This window comes from Lemur catta, chromosome 17 (genome assembly GCF_020740605.2).
Source record: "Lemur catta isolate mLemCat1 chromosome 17, mLemCat1.pri, whole genome shotgun sequence".
In the NCBI taxonomy this organism is placed as follows: Eukaryota; Metazoa; Chordata; class Mammalia; order Primates; family Lemuridae; genus Lemur; species Lemur catta.
The window spans coordinates 31474910-31495479 of NC_059144.1; the positions used below are offsets into that span (position 1 = coordinate 31474910).

The window sequence follows — 20570 nt, forward strand, 5'->3', positions numbered from 1 at the left end:
ATAATTTAAAATATGCACATATATTAATACTATAAAAAGATATTTGCAAATATAAACAGAGAAGGACATTCTCAAAAAATCCACTTACTAGAAAGAAACATACCAGTAGGCCATAAACTAACTAGTACTTAGCATCATTTCACTTTCTTTGCACCACGTTCCTCGGACACAGTACAATGCTCCAGTTCTGTGACCAGAAACGAGACTATAATCAAGACTATCTAAAACTTTCCATGCCCCATTTCATTTTTATTGCTAACTTCTTAACAACCCCTCCCAGAAAAAGGTCTTCAAATGTTTTCACCATACCCTTAATTCTCATTTTTAGTTTATCACAGCTATGTAGAAATATAGAATTAAGGATTAATAAAGTAACTTCAGTTATTTACTATATAGGGTAAATGGAACCATTTAAAAGAATGCTAGGACCTGATGTCTTGAAGAATCTAAAGACATGCTCTGGGGAAAATAATTTAAAACTATTTGTCTTTGATTCTGGACACAGTTCAAACAAACTTGTGCCATACATTTTCCCAGCCTGAACATACTCATTCATATTCATTCATTCAAGGACCGAATCAGTCACCCGGTAGACACATATTTAGTGACTATTTTATGTACAATGCTGATACTGGGAACATAGAATTAAAGATGATTAATGAGTTAAAATCCCTCCCTTAGAGACGGGAAAGATCTCACTTGATTGGTTTGCTGTTATATTGTTATATCCCTCAGTGACTAAGAGTATGCTTAGCACATAGTAACAACTCTCTCTCTCTCCCTCTCTTTCTCTCTCTCCTTCTTTTCTTCCTTTCTTCCTTCCTTTCTTCTTATCTTACTTCCATCTGCTGTTCTTTTTTTGTGGTTTAAATGAATTACATTAATAAACATAAAAACTGTTGGAAATAAACAGAAGTGAGAATATAAACAGCTTAACTGAGTGGGGTATGAACACATGGCCTTCCACATCTTGGCAACCCTCAGGAAGTTGGAGGTTATGTAAGTGTTAGTTCCCACTGAACTTCCAGCATTAGCCCAATGGCTTGACAAAAGTAGCAATCAATTAATAATTGATATCAAAATGGATGATTCAGTATAGGACAACACAGTCATTGAAGCTCATAAGAATGATATCAGTTTTTCACAAAAGTGTTAAATGATGCACACTCTACTAAAAAAAAAAAAATGAAGAATGGACTGGGCATAGTGGCTTATGCCTGTAATCCTAGTACTTTGGAGTGTTGAGGCAGGAGGACCACTTAAGGCCAGGAGTTCAAAACCAGCTGAGCAACATAGTGAAACTGTCTCTACCAAAAAATAAAAAAAAGCAAGAATGTTTGCAGCTTTTTTAAATTTATCTGGAATATTTATTCATACAGAAGTCCTCATTTAGTTTTGCTGCCTGATGAATGAGCTATTACGTGATATTCTCTTGCTTTCTTAGTAACCATCTCATCTAGAAAGCAGTGTGGGACCTCCCATTTCTCTAGCTCTTTTGACACAGTGAAGCTTCTATCAAAACATCTCACCTCTCTTTGGCAACTCACTATGCAGTTTGCAGAGGCTTACAGGTGCATGAAACCTAACCCAGTCGTAAATGACAACATGGGCACTTCCTGCATGTTGAAGAAGCCAGAAAAGAAAATACCTTGTCAGCCAGCAATCAGAGGCACATTATATCTCAGGAAGTCTGCCCCTGTACCTGTCAGCCTCAACAGGTCCTTTCACACAAACCTTCCTGCCAGTTCATTTGGAGCAGCCAGTCCTCTCCCTCCTTCCTGTCTTTCAAACGACAGCGTATGTCTTAGTTTTCCTTTGAAATGTTTTCAAACCACTGGAGCACACCTCATCATAAACCCCCATGGATGAAAGACAGGATTGAGGTTGTGTCAGATATAACTAATGATTACAGTCATTCCCACCTTCCCCACTTTGTTGACAGACAGTGAATAAAGGCAACGTTGTTATACCTACAATTGATCTATTGAAGTCAGGGCTTGTTTTTGACTCATGAAAATACCACCTTCGTCCAGGGCTATTCTAAGCCAATGATTGAGAGCCCAGATGCCCCATATTTATTTTTTTTACTAATTCTTCCACTGCTCATGCAATGAGGCATATCATTATTATTACAACTGCTTGGCTTCTCACAGTGCATGTGTGGCGTATGCACAAACCCACGGAAAGAAAAGGCAGACAGAATCCTCCACTCAAGTTGGGAAGGGAAAGACACCATAATTGTTTCCCACTGTCCCTTCTACTTTAAGTAGTGAGGATTTTTACCTGGGTTAAGCATTTCTGGATTAAGCATAGACTGTATATGTAGCTGTATAAATAGAAATTAGAAATTTAGGCTTCAGAGCCAAGCCCATCTGGGTTGATATGTGGGCTCCACCATTTAGTAGCTTTGTGAATGCTGGCCAGCCCCTAACCTTCTTCACATGGCTTTCAATGCCATTCCGAGATGTTTAGGCTTTCTTTCACAGGCAGAAGAGAGCCTTTGAATGCCTTGGAGCAGAGGAGTAAGATGGTAGGAGAGATACTTCAGGATAACTTGCAAAGGGGAGATGTCCATGGCAAGGAATTGCTCAGCTACATTCTCCTTCCAGGCACACAGACGTGCTCTGTGTCCAGCATCACCTCAATTCTCCTCATCTCAATAAACACTGCTGCAAATGACTGTGGTGATTGAATGATTGACTAAAAAAACCCAGGTCAAAAAAGAAAGACGATGTAATGTGAGGGCATGTTGATTCACAGATGAGATTTCCTCAGAGTGTATATTTACTTTTGGATAATTTCTATTTATTTTTTGAGTATTAGCTGAGCCAAATACATAACTTGCTCCATGCTTCACTTAATGATATAATAATCAAGTTGTATTGAATTAACACTGACCTTCAAGCAAGGTCTCAAATTCAGAAGCTACCAAGAGGTCTGAGGTGCGCCTTTTCTTTCTAACTTCCCTCCTTTTTGTATTTGCAGAAGATTTTGAAATAGCAGTACAATTTAGATCAGATAAAGAGGGACGAGGTGGTTTGGGCTAGCTGCAGAACACAGATGCAACTTTATTACCCAGCTGTGAGTAATTTTCCTCCCAATTGGAGGTAGAATTTTGAATAGACTGAAAGCATGTTCTGTGCAGGAGCCAAGGGACCTCCGTCAATTCAGATGCTTATGTATTAATTCATGCAATGGCCTCAGACAGAGATCCTTCCTCTCTTAGTACAATGCTGTCTATGCTGTCTCTGAATAGCCAGGTAAATGGCCCAGAAGTGGATTGCTCCTGGGCTCCACAACCTGTTCCTTCATAATGCGAACTTGGCCATGCGACAATCTCCTAGTGCCACAGGCACTCCCATGGCCTTTGCATAAGCAGAAAGGGCAGAATTTCCGGAATCCCAACAAGTGAAAAGGAAAAGCAAAGGTCAGTGGGAAGACTGGCAGTGGGCTGGCAAAACTAGAGCCACTATTGATCATTTTAAACAGTACATGTGTTGCCCCCACATTCTCTATGTTAACTGCCCTCTCTTGTCAAAAGTCCCCCTGGGTATTATGTCAACTTGCTTAAGGTCCCTTGTGGCTGTGAATAGGCTCTAGAAGCTTGCTTTCCTTTTTATAAGCATCAGCACACAGGTGTTCTGAAATCACACGTTGGAAGCTCTTGACTAGGAATTGTTGAAAGCAGGGGGAGAAAAGAACAGCACTTAAGGAAAAAATAGAAGAGCTTCGGTGACATTTGCAAAATTTGCCTTCCCTTACAATGTAGTTCGAAAAATTACTTTTCAGATTCTAGGAAATTGTTTCTCATTCACTTCATAAGATTATACTCTGAGCCAGAAAGGACCTTAGAGGTGGCAATCATTGTCTTCTGTGCAGATCAGGAAACTGAGGCCCAGAGAAGTTACTTGACTTGCCTAAGTTGTGGCTGCAGGGTCAACCAAATTTTTGCTAGAAACAAAAATTTTCTAGCAAGCCGTGCTTTGTTTCCTTATATTTAAAATTTGTGCATTCATTGGGCCACCAGCTGTTTACCGAACAGCTACTGGGTGGCAGACATTATCAAGGTGGTGAGAATACAATGGTAAACAGAACAGATCAAGTCTCTGCCCTTAAGTTGGTGATAGATACTCTAATCCCTTCCAAAATATATCAGTATCAGCAGTTTGTTATAAATGCAAAATTTGCCCTGGGATTCCATGTGCATTCAAGTTGAGAAGACAAAGAGAAAATAAATTCAAGAAGGGAAGTAGGCAGTGTTGGCAAAGTGTAGCAGGGCAATGTGATAGAGACATGTGAAGGCCCAGTGAGCAGGGTTCTGTGGGACATTTGAAGGACCTGGGCTTTTGCTGGGAGTAGGAAGAGAAAATTGGAGAGGGCTTTGAGAAGAGGCATGGTATGATCCGAATTAAATATAGATTAGATATAGCACGCAGCTTTAAACATTAGGCAGACAGAAAACAGATCTGTGGTAGCCTGGCAACAGGGGGTAGGCAAAAAGGGGCACAAGGAGCTTTTGGGGGTGATAGAAATATTCCATATCTTGGCTATGGTGGGATTACGCCAATGTAAACATTTGTCCAAACTGATCTATTGGTGCACTCAGAATGAGTGCATTCTATTATATGCCAATTACTTTAAAAAGTTAGGAAAAAAAATGTTGAGCACATTATAACCAGGATGTAACTTAAATTGTGTAAAAGAAAAAAGCAGGTGAGAGAACAGCTGTTGCAAAATGTTAACAACTGAAAACAAACTTCTCTCCAGACTAGGGGAGAAGTAGGGAAGGTGGGCATGCGCAAGATTGTGCAGTGCAAGACATCATTCCAGGACCCCAATACACCGGAGGGGTTTCACGATAAGAGTATAGAATTCAAAGTGATACAGAAATGAAAAGCACACTAGGTCAGGAGCCAGAAGGCAAGATTCTATTTTTGCCTCCACTTCTACTACTATCCAGTTTTGTGACCTTGGGTAAGTCACGTATCTCCTTCCATGGAAGGCAATTTTTTTTCTGTTTCAGGTAGCAATCTAGCAGTCAGAGCAAGCACCTGTTCCCACAAACTGAACTAAAGTGTTTCCCGAACAGGTCCAGCACCTGCACATCTAATATATCCCTTAGGTAAAGCCATTCTTCCCAATAAAAGACAAAATGCTGAAAGACAAAAATGTCTATTTGTAAAGAGAGTATATATAACAAAATCAAAAGTCACAAAATAGATTCAATGTGTACTTCTACATTCATGTACCCAATAACATTTTATTTTGTGTCTGGGACTGGCATGGAAGGATATACAAAGATGAATAAAACACAGTCTTCATGATTAGGGAGATGACAATCTAGAAGGATGTTGGTAAGATATGTCTAAAAATACCTTGAATGCAAAGCCATATGTGGAAAATATTATAGGAAAAAATTTAGTGGAATGGAGCTGGAAAGGGGGAAAAATATACACTTGTCTCTTGGCAACTTTCCTGAGAGAAGTGGGATTTGAAGTGAGCATTAAGAAATGAGTAGGAATGTGCTGAGAACAAGAGGGAATGTCAGAGGGAGGAATAGAGGAAGCCATGTTACACAATCAAGAAAATACAAGGCATTTCTGGAAAAATGTGCTGGCCCATTTGGCTGGGAGAGAGCTTATATTTGGGGCACTAGTGTGACATGGGAGACCCGGCTGGAGAAGGTGAATTGAGGACAAGATCATGGAAGGCTTTCCCCAGCAGCCTTTCTTGGTTAGGAATGGAAAACGACTAGAGGTCTGTGAGCAGGCGTGTGGTATGACTCAGTGTGTCGGTGGAAGACGACTTTGGCAGTTCTGTTGAGAATGCACTCATGTCGTGGCAGACCAATTAGAAAACAAATGCAATGGTTGCTGGGGGAGAAAATGAGGAACTATGAGTATGGTAGGCGTAAGGTTGGACAGGTCTGTACAAATACAAGTGACATTGATATCATCACATCGGCTGGACCTTAAAACCAGTTTGATGTGGGTGATGAGAAAGAAGAAAGTATCAAAGATGACTCTGAGATTTCCAGCCAGCGTGAAAAGCTTTGGAAGGAAGAGTACATTAGGTGAAAGAGAGTGGATTTACTTATAAGACATGCTGAGTTAGGGATGCCAGCGGGACAGCTAACGTTATTGAATATTTCTTCTATACTGCACACATTTACGTATATTATCCTATTTATTCTTCAAAACAAGTTTGTGAGAAGAGTACAACCATACCAGTTCTACAGATAGAGAGCTTGAGGCTGAAGAGGTAAAAGTAACCTGCCTTAGGTAGCAGAATCCCCATTCAAGAAGAAATTTTTATGCCATAATAAATGAGTTCCTTTGAATTCAGCTGTGTTTTTCTGAATATTATCTTCTGGCTATGTCTTTGCCTTATCTGCTGTTTTCAGATACCATATTTTGCTACACATGTCTGAAGATTTATTATATAATTGCACCTCCCAGTTAGAAACCAAGGCTTGGCATTAATTAACAGTTAGCGGTGAAATGGCCCACTGATAAAACAGGTGCATGCATTTCTAGACTAATAACTTTAATTCTTTTCTGAAGAATCCAAAGTGGCAGGCTGTCACTTCACGGAACTTTCTCATTTCCCCAAATTTGTAATAAAGGCAGCTCATTGTTTCTTCAGGCTACTAACGTCAAGCCGTTTGTTTTCTGTGCTCATTCTGTCTGCTCATGGCTTGCTCTTGAGTTCACTGAAGCCCTATGGCAGACTCCAGGACCGTTCTTGAAAAATAAACAATTATAGCACCTACAAATATGGATGCTATCATAGAAATGATCTAATTGTCCATCACGGAATTGGACCGAGAACTTATTTCTCATCATACCTCAGACTGAGACACAGGAAATTAGTCCTGCATGGGGACATATGCCAAATGCATTATAAAAGCATCGTCACCTTGGTTTAAATGGTGTCACCGCCATCCATCCAGCTATGCAATCTGGGAATTTAGGAGTCATCCTTTATACTTCCTTCTTCTTCTTTGCCCTTGTCAAACTCATTTTATGTCCTTGAAATATTACTTCTGGATTCATTCTGCTCTATTGTCCATTTTACTCTTTTTCATCTGCACCCACTTTTCAGTCTACCTTGACCTTTTCTTTTGCAGTAGCCTCCTACCTGGGAGGAAGAGATCATCTCCCTTGAGATGACTTCTCCTCTCCCATCTCATCCTTTGGTTAATTCTTTCCTCTGCCTTCACTTCTCAACCAAAGTGTCTGTTCCTCAGAGAAGCTTTGCTGACCTCCCAACATGCCTGCCCCCAGGATCTTCCTTCCTTCCCTCCTTCCTTTTTTCTTCTTTCTTCCTTTCTTTCTTCTATTACCTAATTTTTCCTTCTATCATCTATCTCTCTATATATCGTCATATATATATATATATATATATATTCAATAGGACTGAATCTTGGCACTTCAGACCGCTTATTTCTGTTGTCATATTTATTTGTGTTCACAGTCTCTACCACCAGGCTGTAAACTCTATGAGAACAGTGGTCCTATCTGGTATTGCTTAATTTTATATGCTCCACACCTGAATTAGTGTTTGGCACAGGTGAGCTTTCAATAAATATTAATAGGACAAATTAAAGAGTTTTTCCGAGCTCTGGATGTTGATCAAGAAGAAATAACCACTGGCAAAATATTAGATGCCAAGAAAATGAGATATTTTAACATTTCCCAGAAAACAGTTTTCAGTGAAGCAGGGAGGAAAGGGAAGGCATAATTCCTGAAGACTAAAAGAAATAAAAAAAGAAAATGGGAATGCAAATGAAAAGCACATAAACAAACGTCTTCCATCAGTTACTGTTATCTTGTAACTGAAACAGATTCAGTAGAATCTATGAAGAATGTCTAAGCCCAAGTTGCTAGTGCTTGCTTTTGATGACTTTCATGGTTTTTTTTTTTTTTTTTTTAGCCTATTACTAATTAGGTAGCAGAGGACCAGTTCTGGACCCATTGGAATGTCCAGATGGCTAAGTGGCTATCGATGTTCGCTTTTGATTAATTACTAAAACAAGCCATAGCTCATGCACTTCCCTAAGCCCCCTTTTCATTGTTGGGCCATCACAGTGCCTTGAACACAGTCTTAAAATCAAGCTTTAAACCAGCTATTTGCTTTTCAGTTTTTTCTGTGGTTTCTTGTGCACTTTACATCAAATTCACCATGTATAATGAAGTAAAAGAACAACTCCCAGAAGTTAAGAGGTTGGAGAATTCCAGCTGAGGACACATTGTCTCTCCCTCTCTCCTCCTCTCTCATTCTTTCACTCTCCTCTCTTTCTCTCCCTGTCTCTGAGTAATGACAATTTCTGCCAGGAGCAGATTAAAAGATATACCTATCAGTGTGGCAATTTAGTTTTCATAGCAGAATGACACACATTAAGACATTGCATCAAATAACGTCTGGGGCTAATTTTGCTTTATTCCCATGTCCCTTTCCACTGATTAATAGGAATAACTGAGTGTAATTTCATAAAATATTAGTGACTGCATTTCATCAAAAATCACTCATAATTTCCTCTTGCTAAATTGTGGGTTTTCAATTTAGTATAACTAAAGGGTGGGAATTTTACCTTTAGGTTGGCTGTAACCAAAAATATGAGGAAAAAAAAATTCTTTCTACTGGAAAGTCACTGGAAGGGCTATACTGTAAGATCTCTTTACCTGGGAAGATCAGAGCAGTACAGACTGGTTTGGAGAGAGTAAATATCCTCACGCTTTTATTCTTATTTGTAAGAAATGGTTTTTGTGCACTTTGTGTTCATTGCTACTTATTCTCCTTCTTGGCTTCAGCCAGAATATACACTCAGTTGGTCATGATGGCCAACATTTCTTCTAAAGGCATGACACAGGAATGTTCTTTGGAGAGGGTGGCCTTCACCATCCTGTGCACATCATCTGTCTCCCAGCCCCTGTACCTGTGTCCCTTTTCCTGAGGGCTTTCTCTTGTGGACCATCCTTATGGGTGCTGGGAACTGAGCACTTCCAGAAGCAGCTCCGAAGCCATGATCTATAGGAACTGGTGGAGCTTCAGCTCTGTTGTCCCCTAAGTGACCAACTATGCCATCCCTCCAGAGTGCCCCGAATGGTAAAACCCCACTCCCCACAGTGTTAGGCTGCTCAACCATGCGGCTTTTATAGGCTCCCTTCCAGGTCCTTCCTTGCCTTTTCTCACTTCCCCACTCTTCCACTAGTATTTTCTGCACCAATATTTTCACCTCCCAAATAAACTACTTTCTGTAGAATCCTTGTTTCAGGCTTTAGATTTTTCTGTAAAAGGGAATGACTTTGGATTTCTCTCAAAAGGTCTTCTTCAGGGGGAAGCCAACCTAAGACGGAGGGCCTTGGTGTTTGTGAAAGGCTGTAGTAAAAAATGAGATTTCAGGATTGTAAGACTGTTGTGTTACCAGTTATTAAAATATTGAATGTTTTTAGGCCAGATGTTTAATAGCTGCTTCTCCAGACATAGAGGGCATGGCCACTTCCCTGGTCACTTGCCCCTTCCCGTGGTTCAGCAACTACAGGTTAACACTTGGTGCAATTTTTTTCTTTTTTTTTAAGAGAAAGGGTCTCTCTCTGTTGCTCAGGCTGGAGTACAATGGCATGATCATAGCTCACTGCAGCCTTGAACTTCTGAGCTCAAGCAATCCCACCATCTTAGACTGCCAAATATCTGGGACTACAAGTGCATGCCACTATGCCTGGCTAATTTTTTCTTTATTTTCGATAGAGACAGAGGTCTTGCTATGTTGCCCAAGCTGGTCTCAAACTCCTGGCCTCAAGAGATCCTCCCACCTCAGCCTCCCAGAATGCTGGGATTACAGGTGTGAGCCACTGTGCCCAGCCTATTTTTAATATTTGGTACCCACTAGACTCAGATTTTAAATAGAGCTTTTTATTTTGATTATTGTGCAGAGAAGAGCTTGAAGTTATTAATATATTCTTTCTTTTAACCTGGTCTTTATAACTTCTTTGTACAGACATCCTTCAGCTCCAGGTGTCCAACCACGCGGTGGTAGATTTTTAGGGAAGTGGATGGATGAAAGGGCTAGGAGAAGGAAGAGTGCAAAGAACAATCAATACTTGATGATGAACTTCGGGGAAATGGTGTGAGCGTTTCAGTCTGAGCAGAGTGCTTCCTATATGGTAGCCCCGCTGTACTTAATGGAATGCCTGCTAGTACACAATGGATTGGACTTCCCTGATGTTATACTTATATTCCTGTCTGTGCTTTTTTTCTGGACTCAAAATATTAATGAGGAACAAAACATAGGACCAGAAGTCATACATATATCCATACAGATACATTTCATACTGGATATTTGCTGTTTGGCTCAGATATAGATAGTAGATTAAATTCCCAGGCCCAGTGCCAGGTGCCAGAGCCACTGCCCCCATTTAGACCCCGGACATCAGACATTTAACATCTGGTCCTGCACTCCCAGCTCCCCACCCAGGTTGTAAGTTTTATAGCTTGGAAAGCTTTTTCAGGCTGACTTCATGGTAATTACATGTTAATCACCTCAGGGAGTTCTTCAGAATTCAGGATAAACTTGGGTAGGTGAACAAGGAACATGTTTATAAATTATAGCTATTCCTGAGCTGTATCTTTGATATATTTGACAATGCCTAAAAACAGTCTACTCTATGTAACTGCATCATGAACAATAGGACTAAAGCTTAATAAGTTATGTTGCAAATGCCCAATGTTGTCTACAGATAAATCAATTATCAGAATCAGAGTGAATTCATAACCTGCATGCATTTTATAGTTTCAATAAAGTAAGCACATAATAAGCACAAAATTCAAAAGGCACACTCTTACAAGCGTGAAAAAGGCAATTTTAGGGTTGATTTTGGTTTCAGCTGTTCCAAGTCAGGATTCAGAAATAGTTTCTCACTATTTAGATTTGCTATTGAAATTTTAGTGAAATGCCAAAGATTTCAGTTAGCAAGTGTCAGTAAATGATGTCAATGCAGCTCCAAGTTCAAGGTGGAATAATTTCTTGAAATAAAGCAAGCATTGGTGCCCAGAAATCTTGTTTTATGATCCACCAATTTCTCAGCCCTTGGAGGCTCTTTATTTTCTAAAAAACAGATTCTTGGTTTCTTGTTATGTAAGCAGACAACTCTTCTCGTATGTTCCTGTTTCTGAGATATTTGTGTATGTACACAGTGAAAGATTTTTTTAAAATCTTTTATTCTTATCTGTAGCTGCTGAAAGCATTTGGGATGTGGAAATTTTTAAGATGGAAAAATCAAGTAAAGAAAAATTCAAGCAAATGAATCCAGAAAAACATCACTATTAGCAGCCTTAACAAAATTATTTCTTAACCCCAGGAAAAGCTGTTATACTACCATACACTCACTAAAATGGCTAAAATTTAAAAAAAACATACTAACGAGACTAAGTGTTGGCAACATTGTAGTATAGTTGAAACTCTCATACAGTGGTAATATAAATGGTACAACTACTTTGGAAACTCTTTGGCAGTTTTTAATAAAGTTAAATATAACCTATCTATCCTGTGTTCCAGCAGTTCTACTCCTAGGTATTTACTCAAAAGAGATGAAACATATATCCCCATAACTACCTGTGAAAAAATGTTCATAGCACTTTTACTCATAATAATCCCAAAATGGAAACAACCCAAAAGTCCACCAACTGGTAAATGAGTAAACAAATCATGGTATAGTCATATAATGGAGTTTCACTCAGCTATAAATAAGAATGAATTACTGATAAATTCAACCTAATGGATGGATCTCAAAATCTTGATGTTTTTGAAGAGAGTTGAAGAGACACAAAAGAGAATATACCCTACAATTCCATTTACAATAAATTTAAGGACAAGTAAAATAATTTACAGTGATAAAAACCAAAATAGTAGCTGACTCTGGAATACAAGAGGATTGATTAGAAAGGAGCACAGGCAGAACTTTCTGGGGAGACGAAATGTTTTAGAGCTTGGCCTGGGTGATGATTACATGGTAATATACAGTTGCCGAATGGCATTGATCCCTATCTTAATATTTGCATTATTCATATAAATTATACCTCACTAAAGTGCTGTTAACATAAAAGCCATCATCCAGCTTCTGAGTTTCTGCTTGGTGATGTTAATATCATCCGTTGTTTTTTTCATGTTAGCTCAGAAGCTAAATTCAAATCGAACATATGACAGGATCTTATTCATGTGAAATTAGTGGGACATGTACTTTTCCATTTAAGAAAATGCTCCAGAAATATTGAAGCTTCCGCCTTCGAGTGCCAAAAAAAAAAAAAAAAAAATGTTATCCGGTTTTGTGAGAAAAATCTTTGTTTTGGCAAGGTCTCATATTAGTAGTGTTCTCTATTCATGCAGGGTAGCCAGATGAGTATATTTTAAACAATAAGACGTTTAATACTTTAGAAAGATTTTTACTATGTGGCATGTCCCACAATTACTCTTTTTTGTTTCTTTCTCTAGCCTTGTTGCTTAATGTCAACTAACAGGTAGAACTCTTTGGGGAGTTGAGAACAGCAAAATGATCAAACTGCAGGAAGACGACCTGGCTGTGATGGATGTGATTGCAGGGTCAGGTTGCAGCAAGCTGAGAGACACCCAAGTGATCAGACCTGTTAACGCTGAAAGAATCTAAATCCTGAGATTAACCTAGATGTTTTGACTATTGCTGGATAAATCTTTGTCCAACCAAAGATGGGCTGCCCAGCACATCAACATTCATTCATAATCATTTATTAAATTTCTCTTCATGTAAAAATCATTTCTATGGCTCAGTGTCTCTCTCATGTAATTTCAGTCAGGTCTAAAATGATTTAAAAATTTCTTTCTGAAAATAATCTACTTGTTTTTATGGAACAGAGAAAATTGACTCCATCTTTATTGATAAGAATTTTCTAAGTTGTCAGTGACGGATTATTTGGGGCAGACATGGAAATTATAGTCAATTCCCCTTCAACTCAAGCAGTTTTCAGGTGCTTTGATGAAGCCCTGACAACCAAATAGCTCCTGTAACATTTATGATAAGAGCACATGCCATATTCTACCCTGGCATACACAGTGGGCTCTACCTTATCATTAAAACAAAATATTTCCACTTGCTTTTTATTTTGTCACATTTGAATGAAACACTTAATAAGAGTTAGAGCCAGAGATTTATAGAAAATAGATGGAGATACATGACCTTTACAAAGAAGACTTAAGACCAACCAGGAAGGAGAAAGTGTGACTTCAGAGGTGCTTGAATCATAAAATTCTAAGCCCTGTCCATGTTGAGTGATGTGCAGCATTCTTTGCAGTGGATGGGCTTAGTCTGTGAGTTGGTGTCTTCCTTATGCTTCTAGATTATATAATATAAGGTGGGGAGAGGGGCAGAGGGAGAGAGTGTGTGTCTAGATTGTGTCAAAACTTCCTTTTTCACTTCAAAGTTCCTAGGATTGGCTTGGCATCATGATCCTTTGTCTTCCCTGGCATTTGAAACCCATTCTGCCCCAGTAAGGGACGTTTGAAGCCCATTCAACCCTATTAAGTATTTAGGGTTAAGAGCCTTGAGATTTGGTGGTCAAGTCAGCAAAAATAGCAGAGTAGTGAGATCCAAGGGCCCATTCCTCCACAGAAACACTGATAAAACAAGCAAAAATTGTCCAAGCCAACACTGTTGGAACTCAAAAATAGCCAGTTTTAAGGCACCCAAACACATGCCAAATCAAGGAAAAAGGTGACTTTACTATGTTAGAAGAACTTTGTGGCATTTTAATTTAGCCTTACCACACACCCTCCTCAGCATGGCAGCAGTCTCAGTGTGGGTACCTGGTTCTAGAAGGAGCAGAGCAAATGCTCTGTTTTATAAAAGAGGAATTCCTTATTTTCTTCCTTTAGCAGGCAAGTTTTGAGTGCCTACTTTTTGCAAGGTCCTGTTGCTAAATTATGGAGATATATATTCTAAAATTTTAATGCACGTCAGAATCCCCTAGAGGGCTGTTAAAAATAGATTCTGGGCTTCATCCCTGTGTGTCTGATTCAGTAGGCCTGGAGTGAGACCCTAGAATCTCCATTCCTAACAGGCTTCCGGGTGATGCTCATACTGCTGGCTTGTGGACCAAATTTTGAGAACCGCTGTTCTAAGTCATGGCTTCTTCACTTTGTACATTGGCATCACCTGTGAGCTTTAATAATACTGATGCCTGAGTCTCATCCTCAGATATCTTAATTTAAGTTGTCTGGCATCTTTAAAAGCTTTTTAAAGCTTTTCTGATCTTTCTAATATAGAAGTAAAGCTGCAAACCACTGTTGTAAGTCACTGTTTCTCATCCCTGGCTACCTATTACAACCACCTGGGTAGGGTTTTTTTGTTTGTTTGTTCGTTTTTTTAATACTCACATCCATGCAGCATTATGGACTAGTTTAATTAGAATTTCTGAGGATGGAGCTTGAGCAGTTAGTATTCTTTAAAAGGTTCTCAAATGATTTGAATGTTTAACTAGAATTGGTTGAAAAATACTGATCTAAGCAAAAGTAGCATACAAAATATGAAGGAGAGAAGTATTTTAAAATAACATCTTTTCCCTTGTGTTCTTTTAAACTATTACAAAAACATATAGGAACATAAGTGGAAAAACAAATCTCCCATAACCTACCACTATGCTATGCCTATTACAATCATACATTTTTTCTATCCAGTCTTTGGCCATATGTGTATACTAGATCATATATGTGCATTTGAGATTCTGCCAAAAAATTTCTTTAAGCCAAAGAATGATCTTCTAAAAAAAATAATAACTATAAGACAGTGGCATAGTGAGGTTTTTCTCTCCGTTCACTGAGGAAAGACAGCAAGAATAAACTTGTATCTCAGCAGGATAATTTAGGCTTGTCACTGAAAGGAACTTCCTGGCGAGTAGACTTAGACTGTTGAAGGAGGGAATGTGGCGATAAATCAGGGTATGGAAGAAGTAAGCAAAGTCGCGTCTAAAGGCCAGATAATGGGAAAATGATCATGGAGGGATGACCTAGGATTTGGCAAAGACTGTTCCAGACAGAATGCTGAAGACCATTAGAAAAGAAGTTTACCTACTCATCTATCTTTCTCTTAGAGTCTCTTGTGGGTGGTTAACCATTTTGCTGTGGTTTGTGGATTTATCTTCTAGCTTAAGGAAATGGAACTAGATGGATATATTTCTCATTATAAAACTTGATACATTTAACTTAGAATATAATATAATTAAGAATCACGTAAAAAAATCTGCTACTTGTTCAAGGGAATGATATGTAAAACAAGGGCCTTCATTTTTAGTCTGTTCTAGGACAGTTGGGACATGAGCAGCTTGAAAACTCTTCTCTTAGTTAACTCAACTGGGTGCCAAGGCCCAAGCATGGGAGACCTGAAATACAGTGGATTTGATGTTTCAAGCAGAAGTTTAAGATCCCCTTTCTATTCTGTCTTGATATATTACATTGAAATGTAAATATAATAGTTTTTAATTCTATCAGTAAAAGTAAAAGGGGTTTTTTTTGTATTTGTTCCTTTCTATATTACCTTTCCTCATTTGTGTTCAGTAAATTTGCCTCAACTGCTCAGTTTGCATAAGGATTAAATTTCATTAGCAGATGCAATCAGAAAGTGCAGTTTATAGAATAAAACTGCTTTATACCCTTACCAAATTGACATAAAGATCATCAATGGAATTGATTAGAAATCCGTTAAAGAAAGTCAAGCCTTAGGTCATTTCAAAGGGAGTGTGTGGGGCTGTGAAACCCAGAGCTCTTAACACCATGACCAAATACTGAAGTTCTCTATAAGGCACCATAGTCACTCAATAGTGCTGTGTCTTCCTGCAGAGGTATAAGACTTAGCCGTTCATAATCCTAATGCAATAATCCATGAATGCTGATGTGGGAAAGTAAATGAATGTCTCAAAGCTGAAAGCAAAAAGAAAGTCAAGCCTACAGTTAAATCAGCATGTATGAACTAATAAGTCTAGTCCCTCTCCACCCCGTCACCTGAAATTAGGGAGCTATGTCAATTAGATATTCTTGGAGCAAGAAATTCTCCCTGGCCTGAGACAGAACATATTCTGGTTAAGCCTGCTTGCCTTTTTCCTTGTAGCAGATCTTCCCTTGGGTTAAGAAAGATAGAGGAGAGCCAGGGATCTTTGTTATATTGACTCTTAGCTTGGTCACAATCTTCCAGAGCTAAGTACAGAGGGGCTGCCTTGGTGGGAAGCAGAAATTAAGACCAGCTCCATCATGCATCCTACTCACATCCTGGACCCTGTGTCTTTCTTTACAGCAGTGGTGCTCAACCTTCCCTGCACAGGGAAATCACCCTGGGGTGCCTTAAAAAGTTTAATGGCCAGGCCCCGCTGTAGGATTCTGATATACTTGGGCTGAGATGCAGTCTGGGCCCTGACATTGTGAAAAGCTGCCCTGTGATCCTAACGTCTGGCCAGAGTCGAGAGCGGCTTTGCAGGAAGCAGTGCTTTCTTTCCCTGTGGCCAGGCAAATCAAGGCTGTGCCTGGGGACTTTGGGAACGAGAAGGGGGTTCTCTCGATGAGAGCCACGCTCTGGCAAAAAGCAGGTTAAGTGTCCCTTGTTGCCTATTTAAGTCACAGCTGTGCCAAGGCAATCTTGTTCGCTCTGGCTGCATGCTAATTAATAATTAATATTTGTATGTAGCCAGCCTGCCTAACAGAATGATGTGCAGTCTTTCAGCCAGACAGTACGCTAACTCCTCTGTGGACTTAAAATTGCCTTTTTAAAAAGAGGATGTCAGTTTCAATAAGCAAAACCCCAATTTAAATATAACCAACTGAAATTCTAAGTAATTTGGCAACATCACTTCACATGGGGGTAATCTTAACATTAAAAATACCTGAAATGAAGTAATTTCTAAAATACGTCTAATCTCAAATTACTACGTTTGGTAACATTTTGGGTGATACACTATTTTTACAAACTAGAATAAATTCTAAACCAAGGAAAAGTACATAATCGAGGTCTGGCTTTTTGAAGTAAACACTCTCATTATTTTATGAAATACATGTTGCTGACCAATCTGTAGGCCATTAATGTCATTCACTCTGTCACTTGTATGAAATTGCACCTTTTTGGTGGCTTATAGAATGTAAACCTATGAGACATATAGGCTGACAGCCAAGAAAAAAGTATATTATGTTAAATCACAGGGTAGGAAGGTAGCCAATTTGTAAATAATTCTCAGTAGGAAAAATTCTTTTGTGAATTGGCAAATAAGACTTGCATTCATACAATGAACTGAAAAGTTTGCTTAAGAATTAGAAGCAAGTAATTGATTTTTTTTTAAATGATGTGTATAGGGGTGGGAGTTGTATAGCTCAACCAAGTGGAAAAAAACAAATCAATTAAGTTAAAAGGTCTCATTTGAAAAATAATTTAGTCCCCATCTATAAGGGCTCTGGCTTTAACTAGAGTAGGAGGAGTCCAGGCCCCATCACCTCCCTCCTCCCACCTGTCAGTCTCCTCTTGGTGTGTTTCACTGTCCAAACTCAAAGGGAAGCCAGAGGCTGGAGGCTGGATGATGCAGTTAATAGAGTGTTGTCTCCTGGGCCCAGCACAGGTGGAGAAGGCTGGAAAGTAGGTCTTAAGGGGAAAACAGAAAATATACAGTATATTTGCTCAATCAATAGCTTTTGTCTCCTTTTTCCAGCAAGTCACCAGCTAAAAGACTGGGGCTAGGCACGTGACCAATTTTTCACCAATGTGATGTAAGCACAGTGGGTAAGGTGGAACTTTAAGGAAGATCTTTTTTTTTTTTTTTTTTTTTCCCCAAGAAAATATCGGCAGCTGGTACTTGTATTTCTGCCTCCCACCCTTCCTCCTTCCTAATACTGCTGTTTTGGACTATGAAGCAACTTTGCAATTGGAAATCATTGCTAAGATGGAAGAGCAGAAATTTACAAGGAGTCTGGGTCCCTAGTGACTGAAGCCCCCACACCAGCCCTGGATTCCTGATCTGGGCTTGTTTCCTACTAAGGAAAATTAATCCTTATGTATTTAAAACAAAAACAAAAAAAAATAGTTCAAAAGTTTCATCTCATTGTTTATTTACTATCAATTATATAAGTAAAGTATGATGAAGGTAGTTTTAAATCATTACTTTTAAATTTTTAAAATTAATTTTAAGCCCTTAACCTATTTGTAATTTCAGGATGTTATAAGACTGCTTTATAATAGGGCATTATCTGCTTATGAACTATACTTATTTGAGATGAAGTTTGTGCCTTACCAATAGATGGAAAACAATTTTGTCTGCTTAATGTATCGAGTGAATAGATGGACAGAACATCCCAATTTATATTGTTTTTTCCGCATGTGAACCAAGTGCACAGTTCATCAAAAGGTTGATTATTTCTAATGGACATAACAACAGATACTCTAACAATGTGGTCCCTGACCCCCAGGCCGTGGACGGGTACCAGTCTGTGGCCTGCTAGGAACCTGGCTGCAAAGCAGGAGGTGTGCAGTGGGAGAGGTAGCTCGCGAAGCTTCATCTGTATTTGCAACTGGTCTCCATCACTCACATCACAGCATAAGCTCTGTCTCCTGTCAGGGCAGCGGTGGCGTTAGATTCTCATAGGAATGTGAATCCTACTGTCAACTGCATATGTGAGGGATCTAGGTTGCAAGCTTCTTGTGGATGATCTGAGGTGGAGCTGAGGCAGTGATGCTAGCACTGGGGAGCGGCTGCAAATACAGATTATCGTTAGCAGAGAGGTTTGTGTAATTGTTTCATTATATATTACAATGTAATGATAATAGAAATAAGATACACAATAAATGTGCTTGAATCATCCTGAAACCATTCCCCCTACCCCACCCTCCTCCATTTCCATGGAAAAATTCTCTTCCATGAAACCAGTCCCTGGTGCCAAAAAGGTTGGGGACCGCTGCTCTAACACGTTCAGAATTAAACAAAGCTGCGAAATGATGTGTGACTTATCCTTGAAAATATGAAAGACTATAATTCTTGGGTAGCATGTGAATATGAATGAGGTGGTGATCGTTATTTAAATATCACCAAGTAAACATAACATTCTGTTGGGCACCTTTCAAGCAGTTAGATTTTCCATGGAATATATTTCAGGTTTGTTTTGCTTGGTTGGTAATCATAGCACTGAATTTAATAAATAGACATTATTGAATTTCCTTGGAATGTTCCTGGTGATGTAACATAAATTTAGTGCATAATTGGCTGTGATGTATGGCTACCTATCTATAGTACCTACAGGTGGTGAAGTCTGTTTTAGATTTTCTGGACATCAGTTACCTAGCTTGAGCTATTTCGAGAATATAAATCACTTCTGTTCTTTGAAACTATACGTTCATGACATATAGTATCAATATAAGAAGATTTCTTCTGTGATCCTACCAACACAAGAATATGTTGATAGTACAATTTTGCTAGGATCATTTGTACTTGGGGCTTTCTTGGATTGGTATGTAATAGCCAGTTAATTCAGAATTTCAAGGTGGAAAAGAAATGTCACAGAACTTTAATTCTGGTCCTGAGCCAGTTAGGTAGATAATTTGATCAGACCACCTCTAGCTTTTCTCGATGAGGGCACTATTGACATTTTGGGCCATTGTGTGTTATTAACCTGGGTGTTGGTCTCATAAAAAGTGGAAAGGAGTAGCGCTTACAGCCAGAGAAAGTGCCAGGGACTTCCAGAGCAGCCTCTTTATTTGTGTGTTCTTGACCTTGAGCTCCAGGGAAGATGGGGCAAGTCTGGAAGCAAATACTAGAGTTTGGGAAAGGAATTGCAGTTAAAGTTAAAAGGGCAGAGATGCCAAATGATATAGGTCTGTATTGACTTAATTCCATTTCCCCATCTGTCCTGAACCCTTTTTACTCAATTACACTAACTGTTTTAGCCTACATTATCCAGACACCTAAGACTTCTCTTCATTTTTCCCTTGTAGACAGTCTGACGCCTGAGGACATGATGTTCTTAAGTAAATTCAGTATGCTACAATAACATAAAGATCTTAATGGAAGATGTCTCTAAATTGTGATGGAAAAATCTTTTCTCCATATTCCAAATATTTTGAGTGAACATCATGATGCCCATAAAACCAACTTTGCTGGCATACATCAGAAACTACTTTATGGTACTTTAATTTAAAATAGGTTAGCAATAATCATTAGTAGGTAGTATGTTTCTACTCTGTTTCAAAGCGATCAGTGTTGAAATGTTCATTTGAAGTTGTTAAAAATTTTAAAAGATGTGATTTAGAAGTTGTGATTTAGCAACTAAAGCTGTAATTTTGAAGTCAGTTTATACTATAAAGGGAATTTATGACCAGTTGAATTTTTAGATCTCATACTCAAATTGGAAATCTGAAGAAGTTCTAAAATGCAATGTTTTGAAAGAGCATGGATGTATAGCTGTCATATTGTCTTAGCAACAAACTTTCTTTTAAGAGAAGAATTTCTTCTTATATTTTCAATCCTTAAGACAGGTCATGTATACTTGGAAAACAGGATGTTAGTGTGATAGATCTATAAAA

The 20570-nt window shown here is 38.8% G+C and overlaps 1 protein-coding gene and 1 non-coding gene across 2 annotated transcripts in view; both read left to right on the plus strand.

Moving 5' to 3' along the window:
• Positions 1-20570, plus strand: part of PLCB1 (phospholipase C beta 1) — a 646359-nt gene that overhangs the window by 351229 nt on the left and 274560 nt on the right. The gene's annotated exons all lie outside the window — the stretch shown is intronic.
• Positions 15744-15872, plus strand: LOC123622949. Its single transcript, XR_006729687.1, has one exon. It is a non-coding gene; the product is annotated as a small nucleolar RNA SNORA25 (small nucleolar RNA).